General features: G+C 49.5%; 2 long non-coding RNA genes across 3 annotated transcripts; one reads left to right on the top strand and one right to left on the bottom strand.

The window, feature by feature from the left end:
- Positions 1 to 6,493: 6,493 nt before the first annotated feature.
- Positions 6,494 to 26,086, bottom strand: LOC119088628. Of its 2 annotated transcripts, none has more exons than XR_005092301.1 (5): positions 25,954 to 26,086; positions 25,353 to 25,519; positions 23,404 to 23,710; positions 23,180 to 23,282; positions 6,494 to 6,735 (listed from the first exon to the last, which is right to left on the bottom strand). It is a non-coding gene; the product is annotated as an uncharacterized LOC119088628 (long non-coding RNA). The 2 variants fall into 2 exon arrangements; XR_005092302.1 differs by lacking the exon at positions 6,494 to 6,735 and adding an exon at positions 22,019 to 22,721.
- LOC119088627 lies at positions 8,185 to 12,242 on the top strand. The gene is made up of 5 exons (XR_005092300.1): positions 8,185 to 8,598; positions 8,776 to 8,845; positions 10,096 to 10,247; positions 10,619 to 10,694; positions 11,005 to 12,242. It is a non-coding gene; the product is annotated as an uncharacterized LOC119088627 (long non-coding RNA).
- Positions 26,087 to 26,392: the final 306 nt, after the last annotated feature.

The following is a 26,392-nucleotide window of genomic DNA, read 5'->3' as shown; positions in this document are numbered from 1 at the left end:
CAGCCAAGCAGAGGTTGATCTTACACTGTCCTGGGCAGACCAAGCCCAATAACGGGGCTCCACCTTTCTGGAGACCCAAGTTGTTCTTCCTCCTCTCCCCCTCCTTCCTCTCCTCTTCCTCCTTTTGCTCTGTTTTGATTTGATAACTTTTAGGCATTTGTCTAAGATAGTTCCCTACTATGTCCACATCCCAGCTAGAGAGGTGGAGAAAGGAGTGTGTGTGTGTGTGTGTGTGTGTGTGTGTGTGTGTGTGTGTGTGTCAGGGGCTCCTCCCTTTCCCATCCTGCTGGACCAGAAGGATTCATCAAGCCTGGCCTAGATGTTGGGCTGCACTTCAGGAATGAGGCCACAGATGGCAGAGGTTAAGGCTGTGGACTCCAGGGCAAGAACATCTGGGTCTGCACCCAGGCAGAGCATCTGGGTCTGCACCCAGGTAGAACATCTGGGTCTGCAACCAAGTAGAACATCTGGGTCTGCACCCAGGCTCTATCACTTACAAAGTAGTTAACCTTAGGCTGATTATTCACTTCCTCTACTTCTGGGTTTCATTAACTGTAAATGGGGGATTGTGGTAATAATAGTCCTTTCCACCTCAGAGCTGTTAGGAGTTTTATGTGAGCAAGTAAGCAGACAGTAAAAAGAATACTATCCGACATAAAGCAGGCATTGAGTGGATACTGACTAGGAAGTATCATGAATGCTTTACTGCAACATGAGAGAGCCACGGGTCAGAATAATGGTGGTAACGTGGAGCTGTTGTTTCGGAGGCAGCGCTGCTGTCTGTGGTGGTGGTAGTGTTGGCAGAGGGAAGGGTGGTAGGATAGAGGCGATGGAGCGATCGTGGCTGTGGTGGTGATACTGGAGGTGATGGCGATGACGGGTGAGGGCCATTCGGGTAGTGGCAGGTATGGTGGTGGCCGTGGCTGTAATGTGGTAAAGGTGAGGGTGTGGAACGGACCGTGGGCAAACACTGCTTACTGGGCTGCTCACTGGCTCATGCTCAGCTAGCTCTATTATACAGTCCAGCACGGTGCAGGCACAATGCTGCCCACAATGGCCTGGGTTCTCCCACATCAATTATCAATCGTTAATCAGTACAGTCTCTCACAGACAAGGCAACAGGCCAGTCTGATCTGGGAAATTGTTCAACTAAGATCCCCTCTTCCCAGGTGACTCTGGGTTGTGTCAAGTTGGCAATAAAACTTAACCAGGACACCCTCACCCACACTCCTGTGGGAACCCCTCACCCACGCTCCTGTGGGAACCTCTCACCTGTTTCCCTGTAGAAATCTCTCATCTGTTTCCTCTAGAGACCCCTCACCTGTTCCCCTGTATGAACCCCTGACCCAAGCTCCTGCAGGTAACCCCTCACTGTTCCTGTAGGGAACCCCTCACTGTTCCTGTAGGGAACCCCTCACTGTGTTCCTGTAGGGAACCCCTCGCTGTTCCTGTAGGGAACCCCTCGCTGTTCCTGTAGGGACCCCTCGCTGTTCCTGTAGGGGACCCCTCGCTGTTCCTGTAGGGGACCCCTCGCTGTTCCTGTAGGGAACCCCTCGCTGTTCCTGTAGGGTACCCCTCGCTGTTCCTGTAGGGAACCCCTCGCTGTTCCTGTAGGGAACCCCTCGCTGTTCCTGTAGGGAACCCCTCACTGTGTTCCTGTAGGGAACCCCTCGCTGTTCCTGTAGGGAACCCCTCACTGTTCCTGTAGGGAACCTCTCACCATGATCCTATAGGTAACCCCTCACTGTTCCTTAGGGAACTCCTCACTGTTCCTGTAGGGAACCCCTCGCTGTTCCTATAGGTAACCCCTCACTGTTCCTTAGGGAACTCCTCACTGTTCCTGTAGGGAACCCCTCACTGTTCCTTAGGGAACCCCTCACTGTTCCTGTAGGGAACCCCTCGCTGTTCCTGTAGGGAACCCCTCACTGTGTTCCTGTAGGGAACCCCTCGCTGTTCCTGTAGGGAGCCCCTCACTGTGTTCCTGTAGGGAACCCCTCACCGTGTTCCTGTAGGGAACCCCTCGCTGTTCCTGTAGGGAACCCCTCACCGTGTTCCTGTAGGGAACCCCTCACCATGTTCCTGTAGGGAACCCCTCACTGTGTTCCTGTAGGGAACCCCTCACTGTTCCTGTAGGGAACCCCTCACTGTGTTCCTGTAGGGAACCCCTCGCTGTTCCTGTAGGGAACCCCTCACTGTGTTCCTGTAGGGAACCCCTCGCTGTTCCTGTAGGGAACCCCTCACTGTTCCTGTAGGGAACCTCTCACCATGATCCTATAGGTAACCCCTCACTGTTCCTTAGGGAACTCCTCACTGTTCCTGTAGGGAACCCCTCACTGTGTTCCTGTAGGTAACCCCTCACTGTTCCTTAGGGAACCCCTCACTGTTCCTGTAGGGAACCCCTCGCTGTTCCTGTAGGGAACCCCTCACTGTGTTCCTGTAGGGAACCCCTCGCTGTTCCTGTAGGGAACCCCTCACCGTGTTCCTATAGGGAACCCCTCACCATGTTCCTGTAGGGAACCCCTCGCTGTTCCTGTAGGGAACCCCTCGCTGTTTCTGTAGGGAACCCCTCGCTGTTCCTGTAGGGAACCCCTCCTGTTCCTGTAGGGAACCCCTCACCATGTTCCTGTAGGGAACCCCTCGCTGTTCCTGTAGGGAACCCCTCACCATGTTCCTGTAGGGAACCCCTCGCTGTTCCTGTAGGGAACCCCTCACCATGTTCCTGTAGGGAACCCCTCGCTGTTCCTGTAGGGAACCCCTCGCTGTTCCTGTAGGGGACCCCTCACTGTGTTCCTGTAGGGAACCCCTCACCGTGTTCCTGTAGGGTACCCCTCGCTGTTCCTGTAGGGAACCCCTCGCTGTTCCTGTAGGGAACCCCTCGCTGTTCCTGTAGGGTACCCCTCGCTGTTCCTGTAGGGTACCCCTCGCTGTTCCTGTAGGGAACCCCTCGCTGTTCCTGTAGGGTACCCCTCGCTGTTCCTGTAGGGAACCCCTCGCTGTTCCTGTAGGGAACCCCTCGCTGTTCCTGTAGGGAACCCCTCACCGTGATCCTATAGGTAACCCCTCACTGTGTTCCTGGAAGCACCCCCAGTTAACTCATTTGCTCCCCGAGCTGAACTTGGGTGGTACGGTTTCCTTGCTCTGTTGATGCTGCCCTATCTGGGGTGAATGGCTGTTTGTTTACACCCTACCGCTGGGGTACCAGACAGAGAAGAAAGCTTACATCCTGTTTCCTGGTAACCAGCCATATCCATGCTAAGTTCGGCTCAGATTTATAAACCCAGCCCCCAGCATCTCATACCCACGCCCAGCAGGCTGAGCTGCCTAGAACATGGCGTGCTGTGAGCAGGCACCTCACTTTTCTTGCCTGTCCCCAGAGCTGTCCCTCCGTCCCTCCGTCCCTCCCTCGGTACTGTTGTTCATCCAGCTGATCAGACCCAGCCACGGAGCTGTCCTTCATTTCTTCCATGCTGGTTTGTGGGCAAGGCTTTGGGGTTCTATTTCCTGGTGATTATATTTCATTGATCCGAAGACGGACTTTCTCTTTATCACAACTGTTTAATTAGTTAATTTCCTTAGTGAAGTTGGGCTGCCCTGGCTCTCCTTCAGCAGCATCGTCCTCCAGGCCAGGTCTTTCCCCTTCACACAGCAATGGCTGGATGACTAACCCCTGGTCCACTGCTGCTCCACATACTCCGTGCACCCCACAGGGGCTGTGGAGCTCTTCCCACGCCGTGAGCTGGTTCAGCAGTTCTGCTTACGAGGCTTCACCAGCATCCCTTGAGATCCATGACGTCACTCTTTTCTGTGGACTATGCAGCCCTGTGTGATTGGGGCTCCTCCTTCCCCGCTCTTCCTCCAGGCTCCCCCATTACATGCTGCACTCTAGTCAAGTTCTGGAACTTTCTTAACCATATCCAGAACAAATCAAGCATGTTCCTACCACAAGGCCTTTGACAGCGCTTTAGAAATCTCTTCTGGGTCATCCCTTTCCTTTATTCAGACTATTGTTCAAACATGCCCCCTAGAGGTTTCACCAACCACCTTTGCTTATTTTTTTGTTTTCTTCCTCTCTTCCTCCGCTTTCCCCTCATCTTCCTCATCTTCTTCTGCTACTTTGAAACAGATTCTTGCTGTGTAACCCTGCTGGGCCTGGAGCTCAGTATGTGGGTCCTAGGCTGGCTTTGAACTCGTGATCCTCCAGCCTTCGCGTCTGCAGTGCCGAGGCTGTAGGTATGTGCTGTCATTCTCGTCCATTATTTGCTTTATCTGAAAGCATGTGGTTAGCTTGTGTGATTGCCCTTCTTCAGTCCGCCCACCACTACGGCGCCATTCATTGAGAGGAGGGCCCTTGCCCAGGCCGCCCAGCTCCTGACAGATAGCGTGTGCTCAGTGTATATTTGTTGAGTCAATGAATGAATGAGTGGAAATTCAAAGCACTTCTGAGAAGGCTGGGTAACGCCACCCTAGGGCAGCTCTACACTGGCTTCCCTGCCCTTCTGCAGGAAGAAGAGTCCATTGTCTCCACCGCCCCTGCTGGGTGGGAGCACAGAAGACATGTGGGTTGTTTGAATTTCACTCTGAGGTCAGCTTAATGACTTATGTATTTGTTCATCCCCCACCTCATTCCATAAAGGATTAGACGTGGATTGCAGTGCATTAGTGAAATAAATACAAAGATGGAATATAATTAGGTGAGGAAAAGGGCCAGTCATGACAGATTGCCCAGAAGACAAAGTCGTCTATACCCAAGACGTTGGGCTGGCTCTCAGAGTTTGCGAGCAGCCCAAAACTTCCTGTGAAACTAGATGATGTCATAAGGAGGAGAGTGGGACTTTGGGGTACTGTAGGTAGTTACTTGTGTCTCTTCAGAGGACCTGGTTGGTGGATGCAGCCCTACAGCATAGTGGTACAATAAGTCGGAGGGTCAAAAGGAGGAGAGGGCCTGGAGGACTCACGTTAAACATCTAACTGCATTTCTGACTGTCCCCTGCTCTTTGTGAGGGACCAGTCAATGGCTGTGTCCCCTCTCACCGTCTTCCTATGGGAGCTCCAGCATCGACTTTCCACTTACCAGGTAAGGGGGAGCCACTGAAGCTGGTTTTGTTTGGGCCTTTTGTATGTGCCTGACCTAATCTCCCGCTGAGGTTCCCACTCAACCTCCTGCTGATTCATCAGTTGTGATCATGGCAGGCAGTGAGAGCCCAGGTCATATTCTGATCGGTTACATTACAGAAGGCCATTGTTCCAGGAGCAGAGTTACTCGCCAGAGCCTGCTCAAGTGGCGTATCTCGAAAGGTGGATTTGGCAGTCCGCCATCAGACAGCTGTGCCAGCTGTGTTCCCTGGATTCTGACTTACTTTAGCTGCTCCTCCCTACCAGGGACGCTGCGCCAAACAAGATTTCACCCCGTGAAAAGCCGCTCATCTCTTTCCAACAAGGAGACCCCAGCTGCTGGAACGCCACTGTAGCATTGAGTTCCATTTCATAGAAATCTCAAGATGTAAATAAAACAAAGAGAAGCGGAGTTGGGCAAAGGGTTCCCATCATCAGCAACCATGGCTCCAGGATACCTTAAAATCAGTTTAAAATGAGAGAAAGTGGAAATACAGCCCCAGGTCCACCATTGGCAAAACAAATAAGCTGAATTCCTCCATTGGGTGGAATACCAAAAGAAAAAACGCATCAAGAAAACGGGCTACTGATGATCAGTGTGCCATGGGTGTATCTAAAACGTTCAATCTTTTCAAGAAGCCCATTGCCAAAGAGTTCATTTATATGATGCTCTAAAGTCTGCACCAGCCGTTCAGTAAATCAGAAGGCCGCTGCCTGGGTTGGGTGGTAAACTCGAGGGATGGGGGAACTGGGATGGTGACAATCTGTTGGGGACAGTGGCCACCCTGCTGTGACACTGCTCCCCAACCCTTCCAGATGGCACGTGTGTATACTTGCAGTGAAGAAGTCATTGTTGACCTTAGAAGTCAGTCTCAATGCACTGCTTCATTGGGTTTGAAACATCTGTTGGTCTCAATTCTTGTACAAATATATCTGGAGCTTAAAGAAAAAAAAGCTTTCAAAGTCACTTAACTGAATTGGTAGACGCCCCACCCTCAGTGACAATGAGTGCAAGCTCACACATTGCTCTGGAGGAAGGTGATTTGCTGGACTCCAGCCCCTCCTCCATCACATCTTTCTGTAAGTCCCTAAAAAGACACCACCTTGGACTCACAAACTGTTCGGTAACTACCACTGTGATTTTGCTTACCTTTCCAGGTACCCTGCCTGTTGTTTCTGCTGTCCAAGCCACAAAAAGGAGGAAGGTACTCCCTAAGGTGCCACTGTGCTGGGGGCATGCATCTTCAAAGACTTTTTCCTGCTGCCTGTTCCCAAAAGTGTGTAGATCTAGGAAGGGGGAGAGGGAGGGAGGGAAGAGAAAAAGAGGGAGGAGAGAGGGAGGGAGAAGGAGGGAGGGAGGGAGGGAGAGAGGGAGAGAGAGAGAGAGAGAGAGAGAGAGAGAGAGAGAGAGAGAGAGAGAGAGAGAGAGAGAGAGAGAGATCATCATCCTCATGTCCAGGCAGGTAGACTTGCTATCTGCTTTGGGACGTCCGTCTTTCTTGGGACTTGGAGTGGCTCCTGGGACCATGGAGGGACTCTGCTTCCTGAAGGAAGGCTTGGCCAGTAGGTTGCTCTCATTGCCCAATACAGTGTTATTTTCAAGGATTCCTGGAGATCATGTCACTGAAAAGATGAAGAGATGTTTATTTGGAGAGATTCTTACTCATCTTAGACCAGGTACAAGGGCAAAGTTTTGGGTGGCCATGGCCCAGTGTTGACTAGATTCTCACTGGTATGGGATGCCTAGCATGACAATGGGTGGCACTGGGTACCCTGTAACCAGTGGGTCTCAGCCCCTTTGGGGGTCGAATACCAGATACCCTGCATATCAGATGTTTACACTACAATTCATAACAGTAGCAAAATTAGAGTTATGAAATAGCAATGAAATAATTTTATGGCTGGTGGTCACCACAACTTAAGGAACTGTATTAAAGGGTCGCAGTGTTAGGAAGTTTGAGAACCACTGCTGTAACCTATATGCTTCCTGACAACATGGCATTCCAGGAAATCCCCTCACATTTTCCATAGGTTCTAGGCTGTCATATTGTTTCCCTGAAGTGACCTTGCTCATCTCTTTGGAGGTTTTAGAGGTCAATGCAATGTCATGGTCTCTTAGGCTGCTTTCAAGTCTTTCAGGATGAGGGATTCTGTTTCATGAATAAGATCTGTTTTTCTTCCCTGGCTCTTTCTGTGGGCTTTCCACTAAAGTCTCTGCTGGTGGGTGTTGTTAGTCGTTTTTACTCTTACTCTTTGCCTTTTTTGGGGGCCTGCCACCCAGATCCCAAATAAATCACACATGGAGTCTTACTATTTCTTACAAATGCCCAGTCTTAGCTTGGCTTGTTGCTAGCCAGCTTTTCATGACTCTAAATTATCCCATCTAGCTTTTGCCTCTGGGCTTTTTCTTTTCTCTACTTCTGTAAATCTTTTCTTTACTTCTTACTCTGTGGCTTGCTGTGTAGCTGGGTGGCTGGCCCCTGGAGTCCTCCTCCTTCTCTCACTCCTAGGTCCTCTTGCCCCCGATTTCTCTTCCTGTATATTCTCTCTGCCTGAAGCCCCGTCTATCATTTTTCCTGCTTCGCCATTGGCGGTTCAGCTCTTTATTAGACCATCAGGTGTTTTAGACAGGCACAGTAACACAGCTTCACAGAGTTAAACAAGTGCAACACAAACGAATGCAGCATATCTTTGCATCATTAAACAAATGTTCCACAGCATGAACGAATGTAACACATTCCAAACTAATATTCTATGACAAAAGATGTTTACAGGGCTGGAGAGATGGTCTAGTGATTAAAAGCACTGGATGCTCTTCAGAGGACCAAGATTCAATTCCCAGCACCCACATGATGGTTCACAATTATCTGTAACTCCAGCTCCATGGGATCCATTGTCCCCTTCTGGCCCCTGCAGGCATCGGGTACACACGGCACACAGTCATATACACAGGCAAAACACCCATACACCTAAAATAATAACAATAAAACACTTTAAAAACATGTGTCTATGTTTTTGCTATACAATTCCCATGAGAAAACAAATGACAACCCCCATTCAGTGACATGCAGACCAGCCTCCGAGGGAGTGACTGGCAACAGATAACCTCCATTCAGTGACATGCAGACCAGCCTCCGAGGGAGTGACTGGCAGCAGATAACCCCCATTCAGTGACATGCAGACCAGCCTCCGAGGGAGTGACTGGCAGTAGCATGCGTGTGGTCTCCTCTGTGGGTAACATGGCCCCAAAGAAGAGACGGCCAGCAGGAAACTGCAGAGGGAGTCAGTGTCCTGTTCAGGTCTGGAATGGCTTCAGAGAGCATGGACAGCTACAGAGAGTATGTGTGGATGGAGCAATGCACGGTGTCACTTTTTGATCCATACAGAGGACATTAAGGGACACTGACTGAACAATACACAGATTGTCTCTTTTCCTCCCTTAATTCTAAATATCCATCGATGTGCTCATGAAATCTGCAATTCATTGTAAGTTCAAACAAGTTAGATAAAGATCCTAGAAAAAGCCTGGGGTCATGCAAACCTAAGCGGGGGAGGGGTCTGGTATCTCTCTCTGTGCCAACCTTGCTCTCTCGACTCCAGATGCAGCTTCCCATAGCCTAGTCCCTGAGTATATCATGAAGCCATCCTACCCACTTCTTTTAGGCAGACACAGTACGAAGAAGCCCACTCGAGGGGTGATGTTCCCCCCCAGCCAAGCAGTACCTTCCTCAAGGTGAGTACAAATGTCTACCACCAGAAGCTAAAAACTGGCCTTTTCAAAAATGGTCATTTTCTAGGCTCAGCTGTCACATACCCACCCTACAATTCCAGGGTAAAACCATTAACCGCTGGCTTCAGATGAGCCATCTGTGTGTGGGGCTACCTGTGGGGGGGGCACCTGTGTGGGTGGGGGGCACCTGTGTGTGGGTACACCTGTGTGCGGGGCCACCTGTGTGTGGGTACACTGTGTGTGGGCACTGTGTGTGGGGTGTGGGGGTGTGGTGGGTACACTTGTGTGCGGGGCCACCTGTGTGTGGGTACACTTGTGTGGGAGGCCACCTGTGTGTGGGTACACCTGTGTGTGGGGCCAACTGTGTGTGGGGCACCTGTGTGCGGGTACACCTGTGTGCGGGTACACCTGTGTGTGGGTACACCTGTGTGCGGGTACACCTGTGTGTGGGTACACTTGTGTGCGGGGCCACCTGTGTGGGGGCCACCTGTGTGGGGTACACCTGTGTGCGGGGTACACCTGTGTGCGGGGCCACCTGTGTGGGGTCACCTGTGTGGGGTCACCTGTGTGGGGCCACCTGTGTGTGGAGTTTCAGGAACTGGCCGCAACCCTGTAAGGCACATGGCAGGCTGTGTCCCCAAGGCTTCCCTCTCCTCTTATGAAGTGCAATGAAAATTTCTTTCATACAATTTTTTTTTTTTTAGAACTAAATGTGTTACCATGTAAGCACTGTACAGAGCCTGGCACACAATGCCGTCCCTTGTCTCTCTTTTCTTTAGCAACGGTGACCTCCTGTGATCCTCTGGTGGCATTGGGCACTCATTTGCATGATGAAAAGCATGCTTTCCCCAAAGCTGATTTACATTTCCTGGATCCCAGGGAGAGAGCTAAGTTGCAGGAACAGGGGTGTAGCTGTAAGGGATGATCTTTTGAAGCCTTTGGAGATGATAGTAGGAAAACCACAGCCAACTCAGAAAGTTTAGAAGACATTCAAACCTCTAATAAAGACCCAAGGAGGAGAAAATGTGAATGATTCCAGGAGACTGATGTTTCCCACAATGCAACACTCTCCAGCTGTAGATCTAGCCACATGTTATCAGTCAGATCTACAGCAACATAACTTTCATGGGCCCAGCACGTAAAGACCCACAAAGCACCTTCCCAACCCCCATTAACACCCAGCTTCAGCCACGATGTCAAGGGTCCAGCGCTGAGGGAGCCACTGAGAGCATTCGGTTTTTATCTCGGCACAGCCGCCACCTTTTCTGCTCTGGCCTCCACCCAGCACCCAGCTCCTGCAGTGTTCCTTGGCCAAGAGGGACTGCGCCAGCCCAAGAGAAGCAGCAGACGGGCCCCTCAAGCTTCGAGCAGGAAAGGAGAGCCTCCAGAGGATGTGGCTAAGAAGGTAACAAGCACTTGATTTCCTCATGAGAAACGTGCTCTGGAATCAAAACGCTGTTGATGAAGCCTGGGGTGTGAGGGGGAGTGACAGGCTCAGGCTGCTTCTCTGACTTGGCTCCTAACTGGGTCACAGGAAGGTCTTGGGTGTGGGGGAGAACCAGGTCTTTATCCTACATGGCAGGTGACCCTGCTATGGGACAATCTAGCCACTACCACATGTGGAGCTCTCCACCCCCTTCTGCAAAGTGACTGATAACCTCACTGTTTTTTCTGACTCGGTCCAAACATCCCTGAGACACGATGGCATCCTCGTCACTGAGCATCCCAGCTGTTCTCCTCGGAACACATCTGTGATATCCATATACTCTGTGGCAGGTGCTGACACTGTCAAGCTCTACAGATGTCTGCGACCCCTGCTCCCTTGGACACCCCCAGTGGAAAGAATGGGAAGGTAAACACGCCCTTCCCCAATCCTGCAGCGAGTAGCCACAGGGACTAGTCATAGACAATGAATGACACAGAAGCAGAGACCTGAGGTGAGGCTGAGAGCGAAGACTTTGCTTTTAAAACTGAAGATGCTTCTAGCACAGTCCCTTTCTTGTCCCCGTGAAAGGAGACGTGACACCTGGAGCTGAGATGGCCATCTCATGACCATGAGCGGGGGACAGAAAATAGGCTCGGGTGTGCTAGGAAGCTCTCCACTGAGCTAAACACCCAGCCCTGTGAACTTCCTAAACACAAAAATCATTTTGTATTTGCAGAATAGGTGCAGGAACACTACCGTTTCACCCGGAGACAAATGAGAACACATTTGTGGCACAACACCCTGAATACTTCTGTGACATTGCTATGACAGGGACAGTCTTTCACAGAACCACGGACAGCTATTGGAATGAGTAAGCAGAGATGGACATGCTCCACCATCTCGCTCTTCCGTCAGTCACACTGGAGTTCTACCAGTCCCGAATCTGTCTGTTCCCGTGAAAGAGCGCAGTCGGGCCGCACACTGCACTTAGTGGTCTCTTTAATTTCCTCCACGTTGCCCCGAACACTTCTTCCGACTTTCCCTTAATTGGGCACTTCGAAAATCTCAGTCCATGAATTTTACAGAAGTTTGGCTTCCCCCACACCCATGTAGACCCCAGCTTGCTGTGACAGTGGGATGTTCTGCGCATTGGGCTTCACTGGGTGGTACAAAGTTCAACTTACCCTCTTACTGGTGACATTTACTTTGATAATTTAGCATGGCATTTGCTGCTCTTCCCACCGGACATTTTTATATTCTTCCTGTGTGAGAAAATACTTTGAGAATATATAAACACCCTGGTTTGCATCAAACATTACAAATATAATTCATTCATTCATATCAGCAGGCACACTGATTCTAGTCCTTAAGTAGAGTATAATTTGTTGTTATCATAATTTTCATCAAATTGTCCCAGACAAGGCCAGTGAGAGACCCTTGAAGTAGGCTATGTGTCCCTCTGTCCTGCCTGTTGTTCTTGGAGCCTTGTCTGTCTCTCTGGTACAAGATAAATCAGGCCATGGCCCAGTCCTAGCCCTGGCTTAATGCCCAAGGTGCCTTGACTCCTGTTGATGGGGGACTGGTCTTTACAAACAAGATGAGGCTCACTTTGAGAATGGCTTCTCAAATCACTGAAGTGTGCTCAGCCCCTGATGTGAAGGCCAGAGCTCCCCTGGGCTTCCTGAGTGGGTCCCGCCTGCAAAGAGGACCATAGGTACCAAGGAGCAGTGTCTGGGACAGTCTGCACTGCAGGCAGAGTTGGGGCCTCACAGGCTGTGGTCGTTTGAATGTCATTGGCCCTCATAAGCTCATAAGGAGTGGCACTATTAGGAGGTGTGGCCTTGTTGGAGGAAGTGTGTCACTATGGGGGTTGGCTTTGAGCTCTTCTATGCTCAAACTATGATCAGTGTAGAGATAGTTCACTTCCTGTTGCCTGTGGATCAAGATGTAGGACTCTCAGCTTCTTCTCCAGCACCATGTCTGCCTGCACACTGCCATGTCCCACCATGATGATAATGGACAAAGCTTCCAAAACTGTAAGCCACCCAATTAAATGTTTTCCTTTATAAGAGTTGCTGTGGTCATGGTGTCTCTTCACAGCAATAGAACACTGACTAAGACACAGGCTTTCTGTACACCTTGCTCAGGCACCTCTGCCCTGGGTACAGCCCTGGCTGGGACACTGAATTCCAGCTAGCATAGAGCTGAGAAGACCCAATGCTGTGAGCAAAGAGGTGTATGTGTTCCCTGAAAAGGCCTGAAGAAGTGAGGAACAGGCCTGGCCTGGAGCTCTACCCACCATTCCTGAGAGCATGATGGGGCTCAGGTATCCTGTCCAATGAGGCCTTACAAACCTCTATCACTGTTCCCAGGAGAGAGCGTCATGAGAGATGACCTTGTTGGACACTGCCAAGGCAGGAAAGGAAGCAGAGAGATGAGGAAGGCCAGGCTGAGAACATGGGCAGTGCTGAGGACTCCACATCGCGTGACCAGGTCCACCAGTGTCTGTCTATACCGAGTGACCAGGTCCACTGTCTGTCTACACCACATGACCAGGTCCACTGTCTGTCTATACCGTGTGACCAGGTCCACTGTCTGTCTACACCGAGTGACCAGGCCCACTGTCTGCCTTACACCAACTGACCAGGTTTACCAATGTCTGTCTACACCGAGTGACCAGGTCCACTGTCTGTCTACACTGAGGGACCAAGTCCACTGTCTGTCTACACCGAGTGACCAGGCCCACTGTCTGTCTACACCACATGACCAGGCCCACTGTCTGTCTACACCGCGTGACCAGGTCCACTCTCTGTCTACACCGAGTGACCAGGTCCACTGTCTGTCTACACCGCGTGACCAGGTCCACTCTGTCTACACTGCGTGACCAGATCCACTCTCTGTCTATACCGAGTGACCAGGTCCACTGTCTGTCTACACCGAGTGACCAGGCCCACTGTCTGTCTACACCAAGTAACCAGGCCCACTGTCTGTCTACACCGAGTGACCAGGTCCACTGTCTGTCCACACCGCGTGACCAGGTCCATTGTCTGTCTACACCGAGTGACCAGGTCCACTCTCTGTCTACTCTAAGAGCCTTCTCCATGGCGGATGATAATAGCGGCCAGGCTGTCCTGAGACAGATGAAGGGAGATGAGATGGAGGGGAAATAATGCTGACTAGCAAGAAAACACATAAAAGTGAGAGACCAAGGCTGCCGGACTTGTGTGAATTAAAAGAAAAAAGCCCCCTGGAGAACCAGCCCCTAGAGGTAAGAGATGCTGTTGTAGTGCAAATTAATGGGTGCAGCCGCTCACCAGAGAACACAACTTGGTGAAAAAAGTTGTGGATGAATTTCACCGTCCATTCCTCTCCTGTGCAGGCCATGTTGGTACAAGCTATTTGACTATAGGTTTGATCAAACTATCACTGAGATAACTGCAGCTTTTCTTAACTTTCTTTTAGATTTATGTATCTTGTTTTATGTGTGTGAGTATTTTGCCTGTCTGTATATATGTGCATTATGGGCACGCTTGGTGGCCACAGAGGTCAGAAGAGGGGCCTGGATCTCCTGGACCTGGAGTTACAGATGCTAGTGAACCCCCACGTGTGTGCTGGGGACTGAGCGCAGGTCCTCTGCAAGAGGAACCAGTACTCTTAACCACGGAGCCGTCTCACCAGCCCCGCTGCTTTTCTTGAGCATAGATCATATACCCTAAGACTTTCATGGTCTACTTTGAGCTTGACCCTCGAATCAGTTGTTCTCACAGGAGGAGGAATTGTGTACTGCCTTGACACATTCCCACTGGGAGAGAGGAAGTGCATTCTTGGTTTATGATGGCTAGACACTTACAAGGAGCACATGAGCTCTGGAGGGGGCCACATCTGGTGCCACATGGGAAGGGAACATTGCCACAACTTTGGGAATGAGGAAGAAGGCAGAGATGACCTCCCTTGGGTGTCTTAGAGGTGGAAGAGCTTTTCTGGACATGTAAGGGAAGAGCAGCTGCATTCCTCAGGCACAGGTCACACTTTCTGGGAGAGTCCTAATGACTGCCAGCCTGGGAGTGGCTGCCAGGCAGGTCTCAAGGCCCTGTGTGTTTCGCTTTTCTGATCCCCACCCTCCAATTCTCCGGTGATCTAGACTGACAGTTCTGTTTGTTGGGCTACTAGCCAGGACTTGCTCAAGAGGAAACTTCACCAGCTCCAAAGACCAGATTTCTAGCTGCCTGGCTCAGCAGGCCTTGACTAAGGCTACACATGGAAGAGAGAGCACAAGAGTATTGCTTGCATCTGTGAGGACATGCACACATTAGGGCCCTGTGGAGTCCCTGCGGAAAGAGTCCTTCCTGTGGGTGTTTGCATCAACGTACTCTTCCCTGAAAGTCTAGGAAACATGCTCCCCAGCCAGTCACCCCAATGGAATCACCACCCACTACCGTCCCTCTTGTCTTCTGGTTCACAGGAGGAGACTTTTGTTTTTATTGAAGGAACAAAGGGCTCACATTTAATGACAGATCTAGCAGTGTGACCTAAGGGCCCAGTAGTTGACCTCACAGAAGAGTCACAAGGCTGTGACTCTCAGCTCCACTCTCTGAGGATGGAAGGTCACAAAGGACTTCCTCTTCAGTGTCCTCTGAGTCCTGAATATCCTCTCCATGATCCCCTGTCCTTCAGGAGTTCAACCCCCCTACTTCTCAGAAGCTCAGTCCACTCCTGCAGTGGTGTGGAGTGAGCAGGTACTAAAGGTGGAGTCCTTTCTGCAGGCTGCCACCACGCCTGTGCACAATCACCTCCTGTGCTGGGTAGTTTTATGTCAACTTGACACAAGCTAGAGTCATCTGAGAGGAGGGAACCTCAATTAAGAAAACACCTCCATAAGACCGGGAGGTAGGCAAGCCTGTAGGGTATTTTCTTAATTAGTGATTGATGGGGGAGGGCCCAGTCCACATGGGTGGTCCACCGGGCTGGTGGTCCTGGGCTCTATAAGAAAGCACACCAGTAAGCAGCACCCTTCATGGCCTCTCCATCAGCTCCCGCCTTCAGGTTGCAGTTGTTTTTGTTTGTTTGTTTGTTTGTTTTTTTACTCTTTTGGAGGACTGCCACGCAGCTCCCAAATAAATACATGGAGACTTATTCTTACTTATGAATGCCTGCTCTTAGCTTGGCTTGTTTCTAACCAGCTTTTCTAACTTAAATTATCATATTTCTTCTTAACTGCATTTTGCTTCTGGGCTTTTTACCTTTCTTTATTCTATATGTCTTTCTTTCCTTCCTGCTCCATGGCTGGCCCCTGGCATCCTCCTCTCCTTCTCTCACTCCTCCCCCTCTTCCTTAGATTTCTCCTCCTATTTATCCTCTCTGCTCACCAGCCCCACCTGTTTCTCTCTCCTGCCTTGCTATTGGCCATTCAGCTCTTTATTAGACCAATCAGGTATTTTAGGCAGACAAAGTAACAGAGTTAAAGAAATGCAACATAAAAGAATGCATCACATCTTTGCATCATTAAACAAATATTCCACAGCATAAATGAGTGTAACACACGTCTTAAAACTACCCTGTTTGAGTACCTGTCCTGACTTCCTTTGATGATGAGCAGTAATGTGGAAGTATAAGCCAAATAAGCCCTTTCCTCCCCAGTTTGCTTTGGTCATGGTGTACCAATAGAGCAATAGCAACCCAAACTAAGACACCTCCTTTTGGAGTTGCACTATTCCCTACTCCATGAAGTCTCTTCTTCATATGGGGATTTGGGCCTGGGAAAGGCCCCCAGAGTTTCAGGATGGCTTCATGTCAGGTCACCTGAAGCCAACTGGGTCTCCTCAGAGATGGAGTGCCATGGCCTTGACCCCAGGGATTATGAAGGAGATGCTCCCATGTTCCCCTGGAGTGGGTAGGGTGGGAATGGAGGGGTCAGCAAGGGTGATATCTACACTGAAGTCTGGCACCAGCCTCCCCGAATGAGAAGAAATGACACCTCAGAGACAGTGTCACCTGATGCAAAGGGGGCTGAGCTTGTCCTTGTCAGTATCAACTACCTTCAGTCTCAAGCCCTACATCAGTTGTTAGCTACAGGTGGCCTGGCTCTGTGTGTGTGTGTGTGTGTGTGTGTGTGTGTGTGTGTGTGTGTGTTAGTGTGGATGTATTGATCTCCATAAGTTCATAGGGAGTGGCACTATTAGGAGATGTGGCCTTGTTGGAGTAGGTGTGGCCTTGTTGGGGGAAGTGTGTCACTATGGGGGTGGGCTTTGATGTCTCCTCTGCTTAAGCTAGTCCCAATGTCAGACCATTTCCTAGACCATTGCATTCTGATTAAGGTGCACACACACCATGTGTGCCTGCATGCTGCCATGCTCCCCACCATGATGATAATGGACTGAACCTCTGAAACTGTAAGAGAACCACCTCAATTAAATGTTTTTCTTATAATAGTTGCCATGGTCATGGTGTCTTTTCACAGCAGTAGAAATACTAACTAAGGTGGGGAGGGGGACCACACACCCCTGGAACTTCCTGTCCCTGAGAGTGAAGGTAACTCTATGCATCCAAGGACATACTTTATGGGAAACTAGGTACAGGGTGCTCAAAGCAGAACTCTCAGCCAGGAGATTTGAGCATCTAGACAAAGGCTGCCCAAAACGCCAGATCTCAGAAAGCCTGCTGACCAGGGCAGGACTCTCGGCAGAAGTTGAAGGCTCTGGTGCTGGTGACAGAGGTGGTCCGCCTGCCTGGAGATACAATAAAGTTCAGAGAATCCTGGGAGCTTCCCTATGAGCTCTCTCCATGCCAAGCTTCAGTGGGAACAACAGGTTTTCATGGATATTCAAAGCTTCTCTCCCATATTTGTGCCATTTTCCTTTCCCATCCCACTGCTTCCTCTGAGCTTGCGATTTTCCCATCCTTTTGTCCTTTAGCACTTTCTCTTTGTGCTGGCCAGCCCACTCACACGGCTGTGGCATCCCTTCAGATGCACCAGGAGCACTGATTTTGAAATGGCCTTGGAATGATGCTCACCCTGACCTGCCACATAAACTTGAGCAAGTCTAAACCTCTCTGAGCCCCACTTTCCTCTGTAAAAATCCCTAGAACAAAACTTGTCTGTAGCAGGCTTTCTTGAACCACCAGCCCCCAAATCATGACACAGAGACTTATTAATTATGAATGCTCGGCCTTAGCTTAGGCTTGTTTTTAGCTAGCTTTTTTTTTAAACTTAAATTAATCAATTTCCATTAATCATTGTGTTGCCCTGAGGCTTGTTTTCCTCATCTATGTACTGTCCATCCTGCTTTCCTGCTTCCTTCATGTCTGTCTGTCTGGCCCCTGGCTGGCTGGCTGGCTCCTCTTCCTCTCTGCCCACCAGCCCCGCCTCTCCCTCCTCTCTTAGCTATTGGCCTTTCAGCTTTATATCAGACCAATCAGGTGCCTTAGCCAGACAAGGTAAAACAGAAACACATCTTTACATAGTTAAACAAATGCAGCATAAATGAATGCAACATATCTTTACCTAGTTTAACACTTATTCTGCAACACATCTTTACATACTTAAACAATTCTTATTCCACAACATTTCCCCATTTTTGTCAAAAATAAAAAGGAAAGTTTTTAACTTGAACATAGTAAAACTATATACAATAAGAACAACTATCAAGTAAGAATTACATTTACAATATCCAATCCATTTGTTTTTGGCAAATTCAGAGAAAATGATCCATTATTTATCCTATCTTGGTGAGTCCAAAGTTTTGTACCTAACTTACTTTCCATCATAACTAAGGAAAACTGTAACTATAACTATCTAATGTTCAATGCCATCAAAGACACCAGGAGGATATAATATTACCTGAGTAAACAGGAAGTGCAGTACAAGCCACTTCTAAAACTATACAAATGACAGAGACATCTGGCTACCTGGCAGTCACCCAAGTTTCCTCTGCAATGTTAGGGCATCCATTTGCTGCCTACAGGCCTAGAATATCTGTCAGGCTTTTCTGTGAAGCAGGATTTTGAAGGACTGTCCCGCCTTGTCTTGGCAAAGTTCAGCAGTTACTTTCCTCTGTGTCCTGGATGTCCAGTTTGGACAGCATACTGTCAGCAGTCAAGGCAAGGACAGCTTCTTGCCCAAATGGCTAGCTTTACTATATTGAAAGCAAACTCCATATGGAGTTTCTCTGATGCCCATCATTGTTTTATGAAGTAGATTAGTGCTTCCAGGAGCAGATGTGTCCCGCTGTCATGAAAAACCTTAGGTTATTAAACATCTTAAATGCCATAATCTGTAGGTTTCTGAAGCATTTGAAGATGACCTAGTTATCTAAAATTTATCTGTTTAACCTTGAAAATGTACCTAACATGACTACAAGTTTGATTGTTATAGATGACTAACTACTAATCTGAATTTCTTAATTATCCTAAACAGTTTATAATAATAGCTTTTAAGGACTAGAACTTTATATTACATTTTAAATGAGCTGCATAGGTACAATACCTTAAACAAGAGTAGAAATATATATATGATATAACAAAAATAACCTTAAATTTGTGTTAATATATAAAAATCCATACCAATGTAAAATATTAGAGATAAATAGTTGTCTTTTTATCATATATTCTTATATTCCCCACTAAATGATGACAAAAATCCATAAACCACCAAATGATCAAGACCACCCACCCCGCCTCATGGGAATATGAGTACTGTGTTCTCTAGACTACTTCCTGATGTCCAGGGGTAACAACATCTCTAGGGGACTCTGAGAAATTGAGATGATGGTCAAGTCCTGAGAAAACTAGTTGTGACATTTGTTATCCAGTCTCAGAACTGTTCCCATACAGAGGGGTCAGTATATACATCACTGTCTTGTAGTTTTTCTTGGTTTATATCTTTATGTGTGTAGCCAAGATTTTCAGGGGCATCTCTCCCAGTCAAACCTGATCTCTATTAACCTTGAAGGAATCCATAGCCTTTCATTTCCTGTGGAAACAAAAGCATAACCTTTCTCCCAACACAATACATTTTCTGAATTCCATTTTAAAGTTAAGACATCCTTAAGTATCTAGGCTGTCCCTTTTATAATCCCATGTCTCTCAGCAGCTGTCATTTTTACATTAGCATTTAAAAAATTCAAAGATGACACAACACCATGCAGGATCCAGACTCCCTGTGTATTTCCCATCTTTGTGTGGCTTTTTTCCCTTTATATTATTTTACTCCCTCTTTAAAGAATTTGCTATTTTTAAATATTTATTTTTTTTTCCTGTGACTATCTATACCCATTTTCTTTTCATTCTTTTTTTTTTTTTTTTTTTTTTTTTTTTTTCCTTTTTTGGTTTTTCAAGACAGGGTTACTGTGCAGCTTTGGAGCCTGTCCTGGAACTCACTCTGTAGCCCAGGCTGGCCTCGAACTCACAGAGATCCACCTGGCTCTGCCTCCCGAGTGCTGGGATTAAAGGCGTGTGCCACTACCGCCTGGCATTTCTTTTCATTCTTAAGCACGTATGCACATTTTTAAACACAATGTAACCTGTTTAGAGTTTTTTTTCCGGCCTGGACCTGCTTTACCGAGTGTCTGAAACTGTGCACTTGCCGGATTCTCTGATGCGTGAGCCAAACCTTAAACTTGCTGTGCAGCTTTGCGCTGGTGGCTGGCTCTGCCCCACACGGACCTAGCCAAGAGCTGCATTTAACTGGGAGCTGAATTTAACCGGGACTTGCGTTTAGGTGCCCCAGATCTAGGAAGTTGGTGCCCACACTGTGGCAGGCATTTTTTACTCATCTTATTGTGTTTCTACTTAATGTGCTGGCTGTTCAAGTGCCCACTGTGTGGCAGAGTCACGCCTGTGTACACTGAGTACTGGGCTACTAGGGAGCCATGTCACTTTCCCCCTTTTTTCTTTTTCTCCAGCTTTCTCAGGCCCTGTGTAGAAATATGTACCCCATGTTGGGTGCCAAATCTAGTAGGTTTTCTTGGACCACCAACCCCAAAATCATGACTCAGAGACTTATTATTAATTATGAATGCTTGGCCTTAGCTTAGGCTTGTTCTTTTTTATTTTTTTAACTTAAATTAATCCATTTCTATTAATCTATGTGCTGCCCTGAGGCTTGTTTACCTCATCTATGTACTGTCCATCCTGCTTTCCTGCTTCCTCCATATCTGGCTGGCTCCCCTTTTCTCTATGCCCACCTGCTGTGGATATCATTGTGTATAAATAAAACACTGATTGGCCAGTGGCCAGGCAGGAAGTATAGGTGGGACAAGGAGAGAGGAGAATTCTGGGAAGTGGAAGGTTGGGTCAGAGAGACACTGCCAGCCGCCGCCATGACAAGCAGCATGTGAAGATGCCAGTAAGCCACAAGCCACGTGGCAAGGTATAGATTTATAGAAATGAATTAATTTAAGATGTAAGAACTAGATAGCTAGAAGCCTGAGCAATTAGGCCAAACAGTTTAAACATTATAAGTCTCTGTGTTTACTTGGTTGGGTCTGAGTGGCTGTGGGACTGGCAGGTGACAGAGATTTGTCCTGACTGTGGGCCAGGCAGGAAAACTCTAGTTACACCCACCATCCATCTTCTCTTAGGTATTGGCCACTCAACTTTTTATTAGACCAATCAGGTGCCTTAGGCAGACAAGGTAAAATAGCAACACATCTTTACATAGTTAAACCATGATTCTAGTCCATAAGATCTCAAGGGAGGTTCTGGGAAGTAAGCAGCAATGGAGCTGGCATGACTGTGCCTAGTGAGTGCTATTGATGGTGTAAAGATGATTGCCTTCATTCTGTGTGCAGACAAGGTCTCCCAGAATGCCAGGGAGGTCAGGCACCAGCTACAGTGTTTATCCAGAGAGGTGCAGGTGCGTGTGCACAGAGGAAATCTGGGCAAGAGAGAAGTCAGTGACCACATTATAGTACTTTAACAGCAAAGTCTAGGCTAACCCCTCTCCTCCCTGAGTTCAATCCTTATCCATGTCAGAGCCGGGCAACCAATGGGGATCAGTGCAAGAAGTCCCTGTCTGGGGGAGGGCTCATTTTTAGGAAGAAATACAAAGACACAAGCAGAGGGTGGTAGAAAGAGGGCTGGAAGCTATTCCACAAGGGAGGGCAGTGGGCAGGGCCAGGCAGGGCACAGGCTGACTCTGTGTTTCCAGCAGGCCTGCTGAGTTGGACGTGACTCAGCCCCAGGCGTGGCGCTCTCACCCCTCTGTGAGTCCATCTCCGAAGTCCCCAGACTAGTTCCCAGCTTCAAACCCATGCCTGTCCCTCTTGTCTCCACCAGGGAGGAGGTCAACTGTGAGGGCTATCTCTCTAGGGTGGGACATCACAGCCTCATCTGCAGCTGCCATCCAGCAAGTCTCCATTGGTGGGGGCTTCTAGGGAGGGTGCCCTCGGGGTGCCTGGGTCCTAGTAGAATAGGATGTAACCCAGAAGGCACATGGATGAAAAGAAATACTTGCCCTGGAGAAGGGGATGGGGGGGAGCCTGCTGTAGCTCAAGGTTGGGGAGAGAGTGTTGGTGGCAGATCATTCTAGACACTGTGAGCCAGATTACAAATGTGAGAAAACATAGCTCCTCCAGGGGACTGGCCAGGACTGAGACACAGCTGCCTATCAGGTGGCACCCACTGGTCCATGAGAGAACTACAAGTGGTACCGTAGTCACTATTCAGATACACACTAGGCCAGGAAACACACACACACACACACACACACACACACACACACACATACAGCTTCATGCACAGGTTTGCTAACAGGCAGCAGCATCCATGATAAACCCAAGAACACATTTCCTCAATCCCCAAGTGCTCAGAAAGAAACGTCTGGACATCCCCGACACACTGAATGGGGAGGGCCACATAGATAGTTCTGTGAGTTGCTTTGGGCTGGAGAGGTCGGTCTGGGCTGGTGTTCCTTTGGCACAAGGTCAACAGCACAGAGAGAGCACTTCAGTCCTGGGTGCTGCTGAGAGGGCCCCAGTGCCAGCTGTAGGTAGAGAAGACCTGAGCTGCCTCCAGCCTCTGGCTGGGCTGAGGAGACTGAGTGGAAGTGTGTCGGGAGGTTGGCACAGAGACACGACACTGTGCCAGGGGCCAGGAGGATGAAAAGGATGAGGCCCAAACCGTGACCCTTGGGTCAGGCAGTGGGACGGTCTCCGGGGACTTGACAAAGGCCAGTGAAAGCGGAGGCTACCCGGGGTGTGCGGTCACTCTGGACATTTCGGGTTTAATGGAGAGTACGGGTGTGCAGCTGTGGTTGGCTGCTCACTGAAAGGGGTGGTTTTGTTTCCTGCACCAGGAATGGAACATTATACTCGACAGGCAAGCACTCTGCCACGGAGCCACACCCTCATCCTCCTGGAGGGGAGCTGGAAGGGCGATCTTTCCTGCAGATGGGCGTGACTCAAGAGAGAGAGCAGAAATGCGTGCGGAGTTTCTGGAAGCTGGAGGATCTTCCCCCTGGAAGACATTTCATTACAGTTAACGTATAAGAGAAGTTTTCTGGGATAGAAAATACCCGGGTGGTTTGTGTGGGAGGCAGGGTGGAGAAGGACAAGAGTTGTCTTCCACAGCAGGAGTCCTGGGGTTTGAGTGTGAGCAGTTCGAACTCCCTGTCCTGCGCTAATCAGAATTTCAAAAGGCATCTTTAGACATTCTGTAGCAGATCACAAACGGATTGGGCTGTCTACCACTATCTAGGTCACATTTATTGAAACGCCGAAGCCTGAGCTCTCTATAATCCGTGTGATGAGAGCGGCCACCGACAGCAGGAACATAAGGGAATGATTGTCAATGTGACTTCAATCGCAGGCCGTGAGCAGAGTGCCGTCGGTGTCCTGGACAGATTTACCGAGGACGGCCAACCACCTCTCCCCCGCTGTGTGTGACTCCTAAGGTAGCTAGTATGGCTTACTCACCAACAGAAGAAAGAGGCCCCTTGGGGAATGAATGCAGCGACCACGATGTGTGTTAGCCAGTCTTCCGTGGACACGGTCGCTGTATATTCGCTCTGGGAACAAACTTGACATTGGGAAAAATGAATTTTATCATCTTTAGCAGTTTTTATAACTGTGTTTCTTATAAATCAAGGAAGAGATACATAAAGAAACCGAAAACTATGCAGAGAAAGCTATTCTTTTACCTGATTCTTGAGCACCCACAAGTGAAGCAGGGGCAGGTGGGCCTTGACCACGCGAAGCCATGGAGAGCTCGCCTTGGGTTTGAAGAGACAGAGAGCGTGCTGGGGTGGAGTAACCTTCTTCCATGGGCAACTCCATCAACATCTTCAAGTTGACGAGACTCCTGTCAATTCACGGCTCTTTTCAGAACTCCTGACACATTTCTTGTCTGCAGAACGCTGGTGATGCCTGGCTCACAGAAGGTCCTTTCTCTTCATTTTCCTCTCAAAGGCTCCCCAGTAATTTCCACTTGCCTGAAGAAAATGAATTCTGGTGGAACAGAACATAAACTTGTATTTGCTGTGGTCTCCATGTCCAAAATTCCAAGTTGAAAGGTGGCTCTGAGAGGAAAGTGTCCCTGAGAGGAAGGTGTCCCTGAGAGGAAGGTGTCCCTGAGGGGAAGGTGTCCCTGAGAGGAAGGTGGGCCTGAGAGGAAGGTGGGCCTGAGAGGAAGGTGTCCCTGAGAGGAAGGTGTCCCTGAGAGGAAGGTGTCCCTGAGAGGAAGGTGTCCCTGAGGGGAAGGTGTCCCTGAGGGGAAGGTGGGCCTGAGAGGAAGGTGCCTAGGTGCCGCACCCCACTGCTTTGCTCAGGTTATGCTGTGGCCTCAGGGAACATACATACCAGGAGGGGACCCAGACACTAGAGTTCACAGTGTCATTTGGGGGGGGGGGCCCGGGGAGAGTGGGAATGAGTGGGGATGTTTGGGAGGGGCCCTGGGCAGAGGCCAGGAGCTGAAAATATGCCAGCCAGCTCTGAGGGCAGTGACGCAGTGGGAAACACGGTAAGAGGAGAGGGATGAGCAGGGGCATGGCCGAGAGTGGGGTGAGGACGAGCTGTCTGATACCCTGTCAAGCTGAAGCCCAGTCAGCCATCCTGCCCAGGTGCATTGTGGTCTCTGACCTTTGACCTATACTCTGGCCCTAAGCCTGGGTCCGGGCACTTCTGTGATGATCCTCCCACACTCCTACCCATCTCTTCAACCACAATGGAGGGAGCGAAGGAAGTCAACAGATATCTGAGGGGACCTGCTGGCCACAAACACGAAGAGCTGCGCTTGTGGCTTAGAATAGCGTCCCAGAGGATGTGTGTAATCCCGAGTGTGCAGAAGTTCGGCTGTGGTTGAATGTGGGGTAGATTACAGTCTGCCATGTGTTTCTAGTAAACACTGATACCATTTCCGTGGGATTATTATTAGACCAAAGATGTCCCAGGGAGAGAAACTCGGCAAGCCCATGGCCTCAGATCCATTCCTGCGGGCTGGTCTCTGGGCTATCCGGACACAGCCAGCCTGGGTGAGCAGCCAGGCTGCTTCTGCCTGCGGACTCTGAGGGTACCTGAGCCAGACACTGTCTTCAAGCCGGGACAGCCCTGCTCAGCTCGCCCTTCCAGAGAGCTGGATGGCGTCCAGCTAAAGCATAGCCCTGCTTTAATATCATTAAGAAGTCCTCTGGCTTTCAGGAGACAGAGGCAGGAAGAATGCCACATATTTGAAGCCAGCCTGATCCATGCAGGATTCCAGGTCAGCCATAGCACAGCTCTGCCTTGAGAAAACAAAATCCCATTGACAGCAAATTACTAAATATTATTGCTTGGTAGAGGAGTGGGGGCAGGGTGAGGGAATGTGCTCCATATTTACCTTTGCATATAATGTTGAGTTTAAAACCATGTGTCCATGTTGTGTGTGTATGAGTGTGCATACACACGTACACATTACAGAAGCACCTCATTTCAGAAAGATTCTTGTAGCCAAGAACTCCCCGACAGACACCTGGCTTGCAGCATTCAAGCCATGGGTTCTGCAGGTGTGTCCTGGTCTTTAGCTGGAGGCAGTTTCTCCCCAAAGGCCAGGGACTCCCCCGTCAGACTCCGAGACCGGGGTAAGGTTATCTCCAGTCTCCAGTGGTTTCAGTACCTGTGGCCAAGGTGAGGTGGAGTGATGTTTCCTGCATGGCAGTCATTGAAAGGGACCGGAGCGAGGCCAGAGGCCCTTTGTGGGATGGAGGAGGCCTCTGCAAGAGTCGCTAACACCTCTGGAGCAGGTGTACCTCCCTCCCGGCCGACTCCTGTGCACCACCAGAGCTGTGGAAAAAGAAAAGCCGAGCCTTAACAAGCAGCTTTTCCTAAAGCATTGAAGTAGATGAAAATTGAAGAGTGTGTTAAAACTGGCAGCATTATTTTGAGTTCCAGTGTTTGATTTATTCTCAAACTCAATTTATTATAATTTTGATAGAGTTTGAGTTAATTAAAATTACCTAGGGTCGTCATATATCAAGAGCTATCAGCCATTAAGAACTGTTGAGGCTCTGGTGTTCCCTTAAGTTCTGTACTGCTGTACTGCCCTGGCCCAGAGCTGACCTTTCCCCCATGGCCTGCCTCCTGGGGATGGCACTGCCCTGGTCCAGAGCTGACCTTTCCCCCGTGGGCTGCCTCCTGGAGATGGCACTGCCCGCCCACAGCTGACCTTTCCCCCGTGGGCTGCCTCCTGGGGATGGCACTGCCCGCCCACAGCTGACCTTTCCCCGTGGGCTGCCTCCTGGGGATGGCCCTCTTCGGACTCTCGCGTCTTCATTCGGGTCCTCCCAGACAGGGCCGTACTTGCTTCTCTTCCATTATCAGAGCTTTATTCCCAGGGCCAGCTTCGGGAATGTCCTGTCCACACACGCCAAGCTGTGTGGAGACTGGCCAGCAGTCGTGCTCCAGCCTTCCACTAGAGGAAGTGCACCTTTGAATTTCTTTGACTCTTCCCAATCCCTCGAGACCTTTGACCTTGTCCAAGGCCCTCTGCCTCACTGGGTGAGCACATGGAGGCGTCTCCTGAGGTGACTAGCGGGAGAAAAGGACAACTCGCACCAGCCCTTCCCCAGCCCTCCCCAGAGGCCGCTGAGAGAGAAAGAACATTCTAAGGAACTCTTCATTTCTTCAACTGTGTCCCTGCCAGATGAACTCAGTTTA

This window comes from Peromyscus leucopus, chromosome 10, assembly GCF_004664715.2.
Source record: "Peromyscus leucopus breed LL Stock chromosome 10, UCI_PerLeu_2.1, whole genome shotgun sequence".
Classification (NCBI taxonomy): Eukaryota; Metazoa; Chordata; class Mammalia; order Rodentia; family Cricetidae; genus Peromyscus; species Peromyscus leucopus.
The sequence above is the reverse complement of the archived record's forward strand: the minus strand, read 5'-3'. Positions and strand labels throughout refer to the sequence as shown.